This window comes from Solanum stenotomum, chromosome 10 (genome assembly GCF_019186545.1).
Source record: "Solanum stenotomum isolate F172 chromosome 10, ASM1918654v1, whole genome shotgun sequence".
Classification (NCBI taxonomy): Eukaryota; Viridiplantae; Streptophyta; class Magnoliopsida; order Solanales; family Solanaceae; genus Solanum; species Solanum stenotomum.
Window position 1 is genome coordinate 6,258,175 of NC_064291.1, and position 14,259 is coordinate 6,272,433.

Sequence of the window (14,259 nt, forward strand, 5' to 3'; positions counted from 1 at the left end):
GTTTGATCTTAAACATTTAATAGGAGTGTTTGCATATGTTTTGTTGTATTGTTTGATAGAGTATCTATTATAGTATTTTTAAATTTTAAACTTTATTAATTAAAGGCTAGTTAAACAGCAAAGACCAGAAGTCGTTCAATCACCAGATGCCTAGGACTTGGCTTATATTTATATTTGAAAAATGTATAAAATATATTTATATATTAGATTTAACATATTGTTAATAAATAAAATATTTACATACACATGTACGATTATTTCGTTCGGTTCGGAATTTTTTTGATTTTTTCATAAATTAAAAAGACCATCCCAATGGTTCAAGATGATTATACACTTAAATAGAAGTCCACAAATTTATTGAAAAAATGACATAGGTTTGTTTGATTTTTCATTTTCTTTTGACACCTCTACTTACAACAACCAATCTAATTAATCATTAGGAATTGTACAAAAACCAATAATGCAATTTCACCATACTAATTACTCTTTAACAAGATTTCCAACTATAGTCATTTAAGAACTGGAAAAGGGACATATTTGTCATTGTACTCTCACGAATAAGTTGTATTTGTCTTTAGTTATACTTTTTCAACGTACTTGTCTTTTTTTATCCAACTTTAGGATCATATTTGTCCTTGTACTCTAAAAAAGGCCATATTTATGAATCCGGAGACAAAATGACCATTTTCCCCCTCTAAAATGCACAAAAGACCACTTATTTTTGGAGTTAACCAAAACAAACATATCGCTCAATATTGAGTGATTTAAACGACCATCTATTTCTTTTACGTTCTCACTTACTATTGAGCGATTTATAGTGATTTTTTTTTTTTAGAAAAAAAGTTTGCATGCCACTCACACAATTTTAGATAAGGCTATAAATTTAGCTATCGATTATCACTTTTCTGGTTTCAAAAAATTTCTAACCAAATTCATCTTTCCTATCATATGCTCTTAGCTATAATAAAATACTCACTCGATTCCTTTCAGTTGTATGTTTCGATTTTCGAAAGTCAATTTAACGAATTTTCAAAGTTAAATTAGATTACATTAATTCTATATTTTAAAATAAAATTTTAGATATTCAAAATCTATACGGAAAGTAATATAAATTGCAATTTTTTCCGCATCAATATGCTGAAAAATACATCGTAAAAGGTTAGTCAAAATTCATATTGTTCGACTCTCAAAAAGAAAACTATGACAACTAAAAAAACCCGGATATAATAATAAGTTCAGTGTTTTAAAAGACTTTGTTGGGACTCGCCCCGGGCGGGGATCTAGGCTCTAGCACAACGCTTTGAGACTCATGTATGGAAGCTTAGTTCTGTAAGATTTATGTCCTAAGCGCCCAACTGTAGCCCAACACCTAGCGCTCGGACTTCGCCTAACAGATCTTATACAAATTATATGTTAAAATTCTTTAGTTTACATTGTTGACCCTTAGGAATGACAATGAGACGAAACGAATACGGGGCGGGATGGATTTTAGGCTATATGGGTGCGGGGCATGCAAGGCGAATTGAAATAATTTTTTTTCTAAACCAATGTGGGGTGGGACGAGTTGATGATATATGAACAAGTCTTTAATCAATATATCAGTGATTTAAGTGTAAATTTCATATATGACATATATTATAGTACTATTTTCAGGCTATAGCAGTAGATTTAGACTTTCAAGCTATAACATTAAAAATTTTAGGTTATAACAAATTCACAAATAAAAGAAATGTTTTTATTAATTCGAAAAAAGTTTTTTAAAAAAAGATAAACGAAAATTAAAAAAAAAAACAGAATTATAGATAATAAAGTAAAAAATTGAAAGTGTGGCTTGTAATTTAATTTGAAATTTATTGTAGATAATTAATGATTAGCATTAAAATAAGGGATTCAAACAAATTAACAATATTTTTTATCCTTAATTCACTCAAAATCAGTTAAGATAAACTAAAAAATCAGATCATATCATTTTTTTTGTAGATAATTAATAAATAGCACGAATTAAGGGATTTAAACTAATTAAGATTATTTAGTATCCTTAATTCACTCAAATCAGTTAAAATCAAATAAAAATTCAGATTTTATCTTCTTCTTTTTTCAACGTTTCTCTCTCTTCAGTTTGCAACAAAAAAAGTTCAATGTTTCTCTCTTCAATTTTCAACAAAAAAAATCCCACATTCGAGTAATTGAAGTTTTTTTCATCTTTGAAAATTCTTGATTTTGTTGTGATGGACAACTACGTATCAGTTTTAATCAAACATGGTGAAAGATGGGATCCTTCGGGTTAGCGTTTATTATTGTTTAACGTTTCTTTTAGAATGATAGCGAAATGAAACAAAAATGATCAAACTATCGATTAATTGAAGGTGGAGTCATATTTTGTTTACTGTTGTGAAATGTAAAAAGTTTAGTGTTTTTTTTTTGTTTATTTGTTTATTTTGTATACGGTTGTTGTTTTGTGAAATTATAAATTTAATGTGATTTTATGAAGAAATTTGATAGAATAAATTAAATGAAATTTGTATGAAAGTGTGCTAATTATTCTGTAAAAATAATTTAATTATAATGTTGACGAATTTATGAAAATTTATTTTATTTGATAATGAATTTGATAGTATAAATAGAATGAATTATGTATGAAAAGTGTGTTAAGAAATATGTAAAAAAAATAATTGGAATTATTGACGAAGTGTATTACAAGTGTTTTAAATTGGTATTAAATATGAAATTGTTGAGTTTATATTAGTTTTGTTATTTCTGTATAAAGTTGGGTGACAATAATTAATTATTTGGGACGAGAAATGTATATAGTTTGAATGAATAATCGTTTTGTATGAAATGTATATTAAATGAGTATGAAATGTGTATTAAGTGAGTATTAAATGTGAAATATTATGTTTTGTATGAAATTTATTTTGTAATGTACTGTCTGAATGATATTTGTATGAAAAAATAATGACGAGTGTGTATAATTTTGTTGTTATATAATGATTTTTATGGATGAAATTTGTATTGTCTTTGGAATGAAAATTTAATATTATTTAACATATTTCTAATTGATTTGTATAATGTTAGACTAATTGTTATTTTTTTTAATGAAACAGAAAATTATGTTGATTTTTAAATGAAATGAATTATATATGAAAGAGGGTTGCTGATGTGAAATTCAAAAGGTCCAGAGTTAGTTGCAGTAGATGTTGTCAAATTGGCCACAACATGAATCGTGTTCAAATTATCTTGTACAAAACTAATGACTGTTTATTTGTTTAGACTATATATAATTTTTATTTTATTTTGTCGTTTAGATTAATGTTTTGTTTTGATATGAAACATAATTGGTTTGAAGTGCATTATAAACTTAGTGTTTAATATACCGTTCATTCTTTATACACTGTTCATTCATTAATCATACAAATTGCATACTGTTAAAAATAAATTTCAGCTTAATACATAAGATAGTGTAAATATTAGTGATAATTATAAAAGGTAATTAGTGTATCATGAGTATTTAATTTAATGTAAGTTTACATAAATATTAATTTGGTTTTCAACTAGTGTCCTACTATAAATAAATTTAAAACAAATTGCAGTTAGTGTTTCATTCCCACACTAACTTCAGTTAGTGTCATACACATATTAATCAAAATTTCATACACGTTTTATCCAAACAACATGTATAAAAATTGATAAATTCATATAATCACACAATTTATACCATTTGTTTATCAATATTATATCACAATTCATACAATATCCAACAATAAAACATTAAACTCATAGGCATACACGTATTAATCAAATTTCATACACGTTTCATCCAAAAACATGTTTAGAATATAAAGTAAGCATAATGTAATTTTTTTTAGAAAAAATCAATAGTTTGACAAATCATACCATTTTCATACCAATTTAATAATTTATACCATAAACACAGTTAATAGGCAATCACACTAATGTTAAAACGCAATTCATACCATTTGTATACCATTATTATATCACAATTCATAAAAATTTCAAAATCAAAACATTTAAGCGTAGTCATACACATATTAATTAGATTTCATACAGATTTCATCCAATAAATGTACAGTTTGAAAACACACTGATATTTTCAAAATAGTATCTTGAAATTGTAATAGGCAATCAGTAATTCATATGTAAACGGTATCTGCCTGAAAGAAAACATATGATATTATATATCATCAAATACTTAAACACAAAAAAATTGTCCAAAAGTTAAAAAAAAAGTAACTTTTTGTTGTTCTTCTTGTTGATGGTTTTGAAGATGCTCCAACTTCTACATTTGTTTTTTTATTTTTTTATTTTTTATTTTAGTAGCAAAATCAAAATCGGAATCAGAAGGGGTTTCAACAATTTTCCCCTTCCTCTTCTTCCTCTTTTGATTTGCAGGGGTGACCTTTTTTTTTCTTCATTTTTTCTCTCTTTGTTGCTCCTTCAACTTAGATGAACCATCCGTCGCCGAATTTTGAATATTCGCCGGATTTTCAACAATTTTAGGCGGGGGGGGGGGGGGTCTTGAGTTAATATATTAAAATTTGAAACATGAACATCATCATTAGATGTTCCTTCACCCAATTCGGGACTCTTTTGAGGCATTTCAATAGGTTTCTTAGACATAATTTTGTTGGAAAAAAAATTGGACGAAAGATTGAATGTTAGTGTAGTTGGCTGGTGAGAAAAATGGGAGAGAAGAAGGTGAAAGTGGGGTGATAGCGTGTATAGTTGGATATGTGTGGGGGAAGGGTGGTGGGATTGACTAATGAGAGGTTATGAGTATAACATTAAATAAGGAAGTGTAATCAATGTAAAATCCCTATAATTGTGTAAGAGATAATTATGGGGTATTCTTTATTTAAATAATTTAATAATAATATAAAATTATAAAAAATTACTTATTTAATAAAGTAAAATTTAATTAATTTATAAATAATTAGTGATATGTTATAACCCGTAATTAAACTGTTACAAGCAAGAATTTTTTAAAAATAGATTTAAAACCTGTAATATTGACTCTTAAATGTGTATATGAGGTGATTTTTTCTGTGATTTAATCCTCCAGGTTGCTTTGTTTCCTCTAAAAATTTAAATATAGGATGTGAGTGTTTCTTAGTACTAAAAAACAATTAACTCAAAAGAGGTTTATTAAACGGTGAATGTCTAATTTTTCAATCTTAATATCTGAGCATATCTTGTCCCCTTACCTAAGGGTGGGCATGTGTACGTTATTTAAAAGTTTTGATACTGTAACTTTGATATTCAGTATCTAAAGTACTATATCATTATCCTACTAAATTAGCTCGGTATGGTTCAATATATTTGATTTTAATTTTGATATTTTACGATATGGTATTCGGTAATCATAGTTTGTTTGACTTCAACTTACATATATTTATAACTCTCCTTACAATTCATTTAGAAAATATGTTAGAACCATTCTCTTTGTCCTTTAGCAAGTATTCTTGCAAAACCAATACGATGATCAACATGAATACGAGAAATTCAGAAGCACAAGTCTCAATCATATTAGATCAACAACTACTTCTGTTAAATAATATTACAAAAAGAACATTTCAATAACAATCAGAGTATAAAATTTTGGTATGGTATACGGTATTTTGATATTTATTTTATAAATATCAAATACCGTAATGAATATCAAATACCATAATATTCATACCACAGTATAAAAAACTTCAGTTTTGGTATGGTATTCAGTATATACCATACCNCCCCCCCCCCCCCCCCCACTCTACCCATACCTATTGGTTTCAATAGACCTATACTTCTTGAAAAACACGCCAAACGAGTCATTTTCGTACTATGTACTCCCTCTGTCTATTTTAAATTGTCATGATTTTCTTTTTGAGTCAATCATTAAGATTTTTGACTAATATTTTACGATATATTTTTTCATCTAATTGATATGCAAAAAATTATAATTTATAGTACTTTTAGTATTGTTTTTGAATAGCTAAATTTTTTGTTTAAGATATTGAATTAATGTTATCTAATTTAACTTCAAAAATCAGTTAAATGAACTTTCGAAAAGCATAACATGACAATTAAAAATGGACTGAAGGAGTAAATGATAAGATAGCAATTCCAATTGTTTATGCAATTATTACTTTCTCCATTTTAATTAGAGTTGATAATTGAGCGAGCTGGGTTATATTTGAAGAGATCAAAATAGTTTGAACTAATAAGTAAGTTGGTCAATAATCCTTCAATCTTAAAGGGGTTTGGTGAGCTGAGTTTGATTTTGTTATCCCTAATTTCAACCTATATTTTTTTACTTGAGGTTGATACATATAATTAAAAATGATATCATATTTTATTTAGTTAACTTAACTATTTAATAGAAAATGAAAATTCATGTTTTTTTTCTTCAAAATTTGAATTGAAAATATTTAAGTGGAATGCTTTATTAGAAGTCGAGGTGTTAGCTTGAAATATAACTTAGTTCAAGTGCCTAAACGAAATATCTTGATAATTTAAAGGAGTTGACTATGTATTAAGCCTAAATTAAAAATGTATGTAATTCTTTAAATTTTGTAATCTGAAATTTGTCACGTAAAATATTGAATTAAATAACTTACTTCATCTGTCCAACAATAGTTTTTTTTATACTCATCTTAGGAAACAATAAATAATTATAGAAGTAATATTACAATATTACTCTTTGAATATATTAAATTTAATGCTTTAAGAAATATATTAGATATAGAATTAATAGTACTTAATAATAAGAGTAAAACAGACACAAAATAGTAAATTATCTCTTGATTTTTTAAAACTGGACAAGTATTGTTAGATAACTATTTTTTAGTATAGTGGACAAATAAAGATGGACAGAAAAAGTATTAATTATTAATCCATCTGTCCAACAATACTTGTCCAATATTGACTTTGCACACTTTTTAAGAAATTATAAATAGAAGAGTAATTTTACTATGTCACCCTTTGACTATACTCAATTCGTTCACTTTTACTTATTACTTATTCCTAAAATAGATTTTCATTTTTACTTGTTACTTTTGACAAATCAAGAAAATACATAAAAAAAATTCACGTATTACACACATGACTCGTGTATGAAATTTGTATATAAGCGTATAAATTTCATGTTAATTTCTGATAGTTTAACATAATTAAATATCTTACAATATAAAATACAATTTTCATACCATTCATTGTATAATTTAATATACTTTTGATACAAATACAAATGTAACTTCAAATTTCAATGAACTAAGATTAAAATTCAATTCAAAATTAGCTCAAATCTTATCTATACATAGCCCCAAAATTTATATTCGAGAGACATCACCCACTCAAAAATAAAATTCATTTGCGATAAATTAATTTATCAACTTGAGATTCGAATTCATTTAATAATCAAAGTTGGGGTGATTTGGCATGCATGTTCAATTACAGTAAGCAAACAGTGGTGATGAAATAGATGCCAAAGATGCTATTGATTTTATACATATTTTATTGAAGAAAAAGAAAAAGGATAACTTATGATATAGTTGAGGGGCCATAATTATAGGTGTACTCTTTACCGACATGTTTTTAAACAATTTCAATCTTTGTCAGGTTATGACAACAGTTAAATGATTATGAAATAATAATAATAATAATAATAATAAATATAAATTTAAAATGACAAGAAATAATCAAAGAAATTGAAGGAGAGAGGTTTTAAGAGCCGGTTTGGATTGGCTTTAAAGTTTGTCGGACTTATTTTTAAGTTATTTTTAGCTTTTGAAGTGGTTGACAAAGTTAAAAATAATTTATAAAAGTAGATACAACCCTACTTTTTCATTTTTTAACTTAAAAGTTACTAAAATTTGACTCATTAAAAACTACTTTTAAAAAGTTATTTTTTAAAGTTAATTCAAACAAACTCTTATTTCTAAAAAAAAGAGTCATATTTGTTCTTCTACTTTCATAAAAGAAAAAGGTTATATTTATCTCTTATGTATCATATTTGTTTGATATATTTGTCCTCACCATTCAACTTTAAATTTATATTTATTCTTGAACAATTACGTCCCATTTTTTTTCTACTCTTATTATCCTACGTTGTGCATATATGAATATATTTTTATCACAATTAAAATTTACTCTAAATTCGATTAGTATACCTAACACAATATTTTACCCACTCATCTAACCCATTAAACCCAGTTCCTAATACCATATTTCTCTTGTCACTTTCCCATTGACAAACACATGCATTGACATAGAGAGAGAATTAGGGTTGCCCATCCATGTCTTGATCAAAAGAGAGTGATTAACGTTTCAAGGACACTTAATCCAGTTCTAAGCGTCAATGATCGTTAGTCAGTATAATAACCCAACTAAATGAGTTGGGGTCGAATCTCATAGGGAGTGGTACGTGCTTAAGATTCAATAGGTAAGTAAAAATATGTTCGAATTAATCATAGGAATAGACATTATTGAATAAAGATATAATTCAAATCAAGGGGTGACACGAATGTCAAATGGGGGGTTTTGGTTGAGAAATTAACAACTACAAACAGCAGCAAATAAAACGAGATAACAATAATGAGACGGATTTTTGAGATGTGATTCGATTACAGGCTATTATAGACAAATGGGTAGTTGCAACTATTAGAAAATTGCTGAAAGTCAGTGAGTAAGCTAGACTTTGAAGATTAAAAAAATAAAAGAATACATATATTACCATTAAATTTATACTGGTTGACATCATTAAGTACCTTTACTTATGAGTATTTGATTGTGCATAACAACAAATGAACCATCAACAACATTTTAGTCCTCTAAGTTTTTTTTTCTCTTTTTTTACTCCTTTCGATTATTTTTACTAGTCCGCTAGTGACTTAATACCTATTTTCAGAAATTACTCATCTGTTAAGAATCTCTTTTATTGAATTATTCATAGTAACTATATTTTAAAATTTAAAATTTGATTATTAATACTTCATGTAAATTGTAATATTTAATGATAAGACTTAAGAGTTTTAGTCATCATGTTGCGTTTTTAGAAAGTCAATTTGATTAATTTTTCAAAGTTAAATTAAAGAGAAAATGGTCTGAAAAATACTCCAAATTTGGCCGAAATTGTTGTTACGATACCAAACTTTATGGAGGACCTTTTACCCCCTATACTTTTTAATAGTGTATTTTAAAGGTATATATGTGTCCACGTGGACACGTTACTATTTATAATTATGCAATATTTATGATGTCCACGTGGGCATATACACACCTTTAAAATACACTATTAAAAAGTATAGGGGGTAAAAGGTCCTCCATAAAGTTTGGTATCGTGACAACAATTTCGGCCAAAGGTGGAGTATTTTTCCCTAAATTAAATTACATTAATTTGATATTTTAAACTAAAAATTTAGATATTCAAAAAACTATACGAAAAGTACTATAGATTACATTATTTTTCCATATGATTAAACAATAGATCGTATGTAAATGTTAGTCAAAATTCTTATTATCTAATTTTAAAAAAGAAAATCATGACAACTAAAAAAGAAAGAAAATAACAAATATATATGACTTATGGACTTATTTATAAAAGTACAAAAATAAATATGACTCTTTTCCGTTTTAGAATCATAGGTTTTGCTATGTTAGGCCTTTTCATGTCCAAACTCCATAGGATATTTAATTAATTCTTCCCCACTTCCCTAGTAGATAAATAATACATGTATTTTAATATTAATTTTATAATACAAAAACAAAGAAAGTTAATGCATCACACAAATCAAAGTTTTTCTTCTTTCAAGACGAGACAAGATTCACATTTCAAACAAATTTTAAACTTATCATTGAGCATATCAAGCATCCACCACATTACATGATACATAACAAAATCAATTCTCTTAGGAAATAAAAAATAGTTGTTGGTAAGGAGCGGTTCTAGGAGTTGTCAAGGTATTCTGTCAAATTTTATATATGAATTTTGTGATTTAGGAGATTCAAAATTCATATAGAAAATTCATGCATTAGTATTACGAGAAGAAGAAACATATTGGACTCAATAATGATTTAATACCTTAAAGTTGTTAGATTAACAACTCATGGGGTAAATTTGAGAAAATTGTTGTGAAAGGAGAAAATATGGATTGTTTGAAAATGTGTGAACAAATACATATTTATAATGAAAAGGGTAAAAAATACTCTTAAACTATAGAAAAAAAATTTAAAAATACCTTTTATCTATTTTTTGGTCTAAAAATACCCTTCTACTCATCTCTTTTTGTCTAAAAATACCCATTCATTCATCTTTTTGGCTCACTTATACTCTTGAGACTAACAACCTTCTCTTTATTTTGTTTTTTTTTTTTAAATTATTTATTATGTGTCATTCTCTTATTGGATGAAATAAAATCCCCATCCCAACTAGATTTTTTCCCGTAATTTATCCAAGCCAAAAAAATATACTTCTTTAAGACCTCAATTATTTTATTTTTTTAGAAAAATCGAATAGTTTTTCTCCTCTCTTTGTTTTCTCTTTCTATTTTCCCAAGTTCTTACTTGGATTGAAGGCACATGCCATAAGGAAAAATTAATGACTAAGATTTAATTAAGTAAATCAAAATTTTAAACATGATATAATTAATTAATACTGCATAAACAAATAAACAATATGATGATAATAACAATATTATCTTATCCATATCACATTATATTTTTTTTCCTCTTTTATCCTATTTTTAGTTTTTCCTACGGACTATGGCCGACGACAATCTATATTTTTTCTCTTCTTTTCTCTTTGAAATTAGTTGTTCCAGAGAGTATTAGTAAAAAATATAAATGATCATTTTTTTTTAAAAAAAAGAAGAAGATAGACTTTAGGATTTATGATAGTATAATCTGTCCTTATAATTGTGGAATTACTAATATTTTTTAAAAAATATAAATTATCTAAACCGATTTTTTTTTTTAAAAACTATAGAAAATACAAATTACTAGATTTAAAAAAAATATATTTTTTTGAGGTCTTGAAGATGTATATTGTTTGATTTGGATAAATTATGGAAAAATGAACAGAGGTAGATTTTATTTCATCCAATAAGAAAATGACACATAGTAAGTACTTAAAAAAAAGAGGGTCATTACTTATTAGTTTCAATATAAGTCAACCAAAAAGGTGAATGAAAGGAAATTTTTAGACCAAAAGGATGAATAGAAGAGTAGTTTTAGACCAAAAGATGAATTAAGGGTATTTTTACACCTTTTTCTATAGTTCAGAAGTATTTTTGGTCTTTTTCTGTATTTATAATGCCAAAGGGGAGGAAGTTATGATTTTGAATAACACTTAATTTTTTTTTTTTACATTTTCAGACAAAATATATTAGTTAAAATAACACGATTTTTTCCTACCAAATACCACAAGAGAAACTTGAAATAAATAGAAATAAGCAAGTACATTAATGAAGTTCAAATAAATAATATTGATATAGGTTCACCTGTAAAATTGCTATATACTATTTGTTTTATAACAATATTTGTCTTTCTTCCGGAACATAAACCTTTATCAACTAGAATAATATTTAGGAGCTATTTCAACTATCTCACTTATATATTATTTTCCTTCTCTTCTCCTTCCTTCTAATAGTAATAATTTTTCCTAAAAAAATCAAGGAGAAATTCTTTTTAAGAACAATATTATAATTATTATAACTGCTCTGTATTCTGAATGTCCTCTTAAGTTGGGGAAGTTTAATGAAATTAATGGCCTAAAGTTAATCCTTAAGTAAATGTCAAAAGTATATTGAATAAAATTAGTAATTGTGTGCAACATAGGTGCATCTCGTGCATCATATATGCATTTCATGCGACATATGTGCATCTCCTGCGACACACATGCATTTTATATCAATTATATTTTCTTTAAAAAATTACATATATATTGTCAAACATGTGTGTGAGGCATATAACAAATTTAGAAAAATTGCAAACTCGAAATGATGTAGGATGATCTAATTTGTAGAGGAAAAAAAGATTGGTAAACAAGATAATCAAGTTATACAATAGTTCGAGCGATAGTAGAAGCACCAAATTATTGTGTTGAGCACTACTACATAAAGATTAAACAAGACACATATCAGGAAAACATTTTTAAAAGACCGGCATAGTCCTTATTGGAGAAGGAATGAATACAATCATAATAACAGGTAATATAAGCTTTGGCGATGGCAACAAAACGTATGACACTACAATAGTGGGGTCCTTTGGAATGGCTTCACAACACATGGACATCAACTTTAGGAATGATGTTGGATAGAATAAATACCAAGTAGTGGTATAAGAGTACAATCAAATTTGGTTTCCTTTTATACATGCTATTTCGACGAATATCAAGATACCCTATATACAAAAAGGACCGTCAATTCTATCGGGATTGCGAAATCTATAGTACAATAGGCTTTATTTGTAGTGACAGGACGACATTGTTTTAAAACTACATAATTCGATCAAGTACGTATTCCATTACCCAAACAATGTAATACAACCACAACACAACAGAGAGAACTTGAGAACAGTCCAACTAAAGTCGTGCTTCAAAATTGCACTTTAAAGGCTAACAAAGATTTGAACAATGTAGCCACATATTTAGGTCGATCGTGGGATAAATTCTCTTAGACAGTGATAATGAAAGTTACATTGACAACTTGATAAATCTTAAAGGATAGATTGAATCTACAATATATCATTGTTCACCGTCTATATTATCTAGAGTACAAAATATAGGATCGGGTGTTGTTATATAAGAACATATGACATGAATATCCATCACTAGTGATATGAATATTGTATCAAATTTTATTGTCATAGATGCTCACAAATGGATTTCCGCCAATATTCCACATTACTTGTTAGATTTTTTCCTAAACAATATATTAAGGAATGTCTTCCTATTAATTATCATATTCACAAAGAGTTAGAAATACATGTATCTCGCACATTATATGTGCATTTTGTGTGACACACGTACATTTTATGTCAATTAATATTCTCTTTAAAAAATCATATTAATATTACCAAACACGTGTGTGAGATATAAAACAAATTTAAAAGAAGTGCAAACTCAAAATGATGTAGGATGATCTTATAATTTGTAGAGATAAAAAAAGCAAGATTGGTAAACAAGATAATTAGGTTATACAATAGTTGAAACCATAGAAGAAGCACTGAAATATTGTGTTAAGCAATAACAAAACACATACCAGAAATACATTTTTAAAAAACCAACATAGTCCTCACTGGAGAAGGAATGAATACTATCAAAATAACATGTAATAGTAGGGGTCCTTGGGAATGACTACACAACCCACGACATCACCTTTAGGAATGATGTTGGATCAAATAAACACTAGGTAATGGTATAACAGTACAAATAAATTTGGCTTCCTTCTATTAATGTCGTTTCAATAGATATCAAGACACCCTATATACAAAAAGGAATCGTCAATTCTATCGGCATTGAGAAATCTATTGCACAATAGCCTTTATTTGCAATGGCAGGAAGACTCTATTTCAAAACTACATAATTCAAGTACGAATTTCATTACCCAAAAAATATAATACAACCACAACACAACAGAGAAAACTTGAGAACACTCCAACTGGAGTCATGTTTCAAAATTGCGCTTTAAAGGCTAACCAAGATATGAACAATATCGCCACATATTTAGGTCGACAGTGGTAATGAAAAGTTATATTGACAACTTGATAAATCCTAGAGGATGGATTGAATCTACAATAAATCATTGTTCACCGTCTATGTTATCTGGAGTACAAAATATATGATCGGTTGTTGTCATAGAAGAACATATGACATGAACATCCATCACTAGTGATATGAATATTGTATCAAATTTCACTGACATACACTTTATAAATGCTCACAAATTGATTCCTACAAAATTCGACATTACTTAGATTTTTTCCTAGCAATATATTAAGGAGTGTCTTCCTACTAATTATCATATTACACAAAGAGTTAGCAATATATGTATCTCGTGCATTATATGTGCATTTCGTTCGATACGCGTGCATTTTATGTCAATTAACTTTGTCTTTAAAAAGTGACATATATATTACCAAACATGTGTGTAAGGTATATAACAAATTCAAAAGAAGTGCAAACTCAAAATGATGCAGGATAATCTTATTTATAGAAAAAAAAGTAAGATTAGTAAACAAGATAATTAGGTTATACAATAGTTG

General features: G+C 27.1%; 1 protein-coding gene across 1 annotated transcript in view; it reads right to left on the bottom strand.

The window, feature by feature from the left end:
* Positions 1–14,259, bottom strand: part of LOC125842351 (BAG-associated GRAM protein 1-like) — a 274,321-nt gene that overhangs the window by 660 nt on the left and 259,402 nt on the right. The gene's annotated exons all lie outside the window — the stretch shown is intronic.